The 2,500-nt window shown below is 45.2% G+C and overlaps 2 non-coding genes and 3 pseudogenes across 2 annotated transcripts; all 5 read left to right on the top strand.

The window, feature by feature from the left end:
- Nucleotides 1-60: 60 nt before the first annotated feature.
- On the top strand, nt 61-179 carry LOC147130725 (5S ribosomal RNA). The gene has a single exon (XR_015083164.1). It is a non-coding gene; the product is annotated as a 5S ribosomal RNA (ribosomal RNA).
- A 413-nt stretch (nt 180-592) lies between these two features.
- LOC147130724 (5S ribosomal RNA) lies at nt 593-711 on the top strand (annotated as a pseudogene).
- Nucleotides 712-1,187: 476 nt separating this feature from the next.
- LOC147130723 (5S ribosomal RNA) lies at nt 1,188-1,306 on the top strand (annotated as a pseudogene).
- Nucleotides 1,307-1,420: 114 nt separating this feature from the next.
- LOC147130722 (5S ribosomal RNA) lies at nt 1,421-1,539 on the top strand. Its single transcript, XR_015082926.1, has one exon. It is a non-coding gene; the product is annotated as a 5S ribosomal RNA (ribosomal RNA).
- A 412-nt stretch (nt 1,540-1,951) lies between these two features.
- Nucleotides 1,952-2,070, top strand: LOC147130721 (5S ribosomal RNA; annotated as a pseudogene).
- The last annotated feature ends 430 nt before the right edge of the window (nt 2,071-2,500 follow it).

The raw sequence follows: 2,500 nt of genomic DNA, 5'->3' as shown, positions 1-2,500 counted from the left end.
TAACCAGGCGATCCTGACCCTGCGTCGCCTATAAAAAAATAATATCTAGGCCTCATTACAGCTTATGGCCATACTACCCTGAAAATGCCCGATCTCGTCTGATCTCTGACGCTAAGCAGGGTCGGGCCTGGTTAGTACTTGGATGGGACACCGCCTGGGAATACCAGGTGCTGTAAGCTTTTGCAACTCAATTGCAAAATCTGTCTTTCACAAAAGACTTCAACTTCTGGAGCTGCTTGCTCGCAGTTAACCACATGCTATCCTGACAGGCTGACAGCTGAAATTTAGAACTGTCCCCTTACTTGTGGAAAAACTGAGGTTCAAAGCAAATACAAAAAATACCAACATCTTTTTCCCCCGAACTCACTCACAAAAGCGTACTTTTACAACGGACGTCATGTACTGTAGCTGCTTGGTAGAAGCTAACCACATGCTATCCTGACAGACTGACAGCTGAAAATGCTAACAGCCCTTGCCTGTGGAAAAATAGTGGAGGAAATCAAATAGAACAAATACAAAATACTTCGACCCCCCCACCCCCGAATTTGGGTGTGCGTCTCCTATAAAAAAAATATTTTTAGGCCTCATTACAGTTTACGGCCATACTACCCTGAAAACGCCCGATCTCATCCTATTTCGATAGCTTAGCAGGGTTGGGCCTGGTTAGTACTTGGATGGGAGTCTGCCTGGGAATACCAGGTGCTGTAAGCTTTTGCAACTCAATCGCAAAATCTGTCTTTCAGCTTCTGTAGCAGCTTGCTCACAGTTAACCAGGCTATCCTGACCCTGCGCCGCCTATAAGAAAATAATATCTATGTCTCATCACAGCTTACGGCCATACTACCCTGAAAATGCCCGATCTTGGCTGACAGCTGAAATTTAGAACTGTCCCCTTACTTGTGGAAAAACTGAGGTTCAAAGCAAATACAAAAAATACGAACATCTTTTTCCCCCGAACTCACTCAAAAAAGCAAACTTTGACAACGGACGTCAAGTACTGTAGCTGCTTGGTAGAAGCTAACCACATGCTATCCTGACAGACTGACAGCTGAAAATGCTAACAGCCCTTGCCTGTGGAAAAATAGTGGAGGAAATCAAATAGAACAAATACAAAATTCTTCGCCCCCCCCCCCCCCGAATTGGGGTGTGCGTCTCCTATAAAAAAAATATTTTTAGGCCTCACTACAGCTTACGGCCATACTACCCTGAAAACGCCCGATCTCATCTGATTTCGAAAGCTTAGCAGGGTTGGAGCTGGTTAGTACTTGTATGGGAGACTGCCTGGGAATACCAGGTGCTGTAAGCTTTTGCAACTCAATCGCAAAATCTGTCTTTCAGCTTCTGTAGCTGCTTGCTCAGTTAACCAGGCTATCCTGACCCTGCGTCGCCTATAAGAAAATAATATCTCGGGCTCGTTACAGCTTACGGCCATACTACCCTGAAAATGCCCGATCTCGTCTGATCTCGGACGCTAAGCAGGGTCGGGCCTGGTTAGTACTTGGATGGGAGACCGCCTGGGAATACCAGGTGCTATAAGCTTTTGCAACTCAATCGCAAAATCTGTCCTTTACAAAAGACATCAACTTCTGGAGCTGCTTGCTCGCAGTTAACCACATGCTATCCTGACAGGCTGACAGCTGAAATTTAGAACTGTCCCCTTACTTGTGGAAAAACTGAGGTTCAAAGCAAACACAAAAAATACGAACATCTTTTTCCCCCGAACTCACTCACAAAAGCGTACTTTTACAACGGACGTCATGTACTGTAGCTGCTTGGTAGAAGCTAACCACATGCTATCCTGACAGACTGACAGCTGAAAATGCTAACAGCCCTTGCCTGTGGAAAAATAGTGTAGGAAATCAAAAAGAACAAATACAAAATACTTCGCCCCCCCACCCCCGAATTTGGGTGTGCGTCTCCTATAAAAAAAATATTTTTAGGCCTCATTACAGTTTAAGGCCATACTACCCTGAAAACGCCCGATCTCATCCTATTTCGATAGCTTAGCAGGGTTGGGCCTGGTTAGTACTTGGATGGGAGTCTGCCTGGGAATACCAGGTGCCGTAAGCTTTTGCAACTCAATCGCAAAATCTGTCTTTCAGCTTCTGTAGCAGCTTGCTCACAGTTAACCAGGCTATCCTGACCCTGCGCCGCCTATAAGAAAATAATATCTATGTCTCATCACAGCTTACGGCCATACTACCCTGAAAATGCCCGATCTTGGCTGACAGCTGAAATTTAGAACTGTCCCCTTACTTGTGGAAAAACTGAGGTTCAAAGCAAATACAAAAAATACGAACATCTTTTTCCCCCGAACTCACTCAAAAAAGCAAACTTTTACAACGGACGTCAAGTACTGTAGCTGCTTGGTAGAAGCTAACCACATGCTACCCTGACAGACTGACAGCTGAAAATGCTAACAGCCCTTGCCTGTGGAAAAATAGTGGAGGAAATCAAATAGAACAAATACAAAATTCTTCGCCCCCCCCCCCCCCCGAAT

The sequence above is a fragment of the Filicampus tigris genome, chromosome 19 (genome assembly GCF_054856515.1).
Source record: "Filicampus tigris isolate MCC_2025a chromosome 19, RoL_Ftig_1.0, whole genome shotgun sequence".
Taxonomy (NCBI): Eukaryota; Metazoa; Chordata; class Actinopteri; order Syngnathiformes; family Syngnathidae; genus Filicampus; species Filicampus tigris.
Note: the sequence above shows the minus strand (reverse complement) of the source record. Positions and strands in the feature narration are given on the sequence as shown.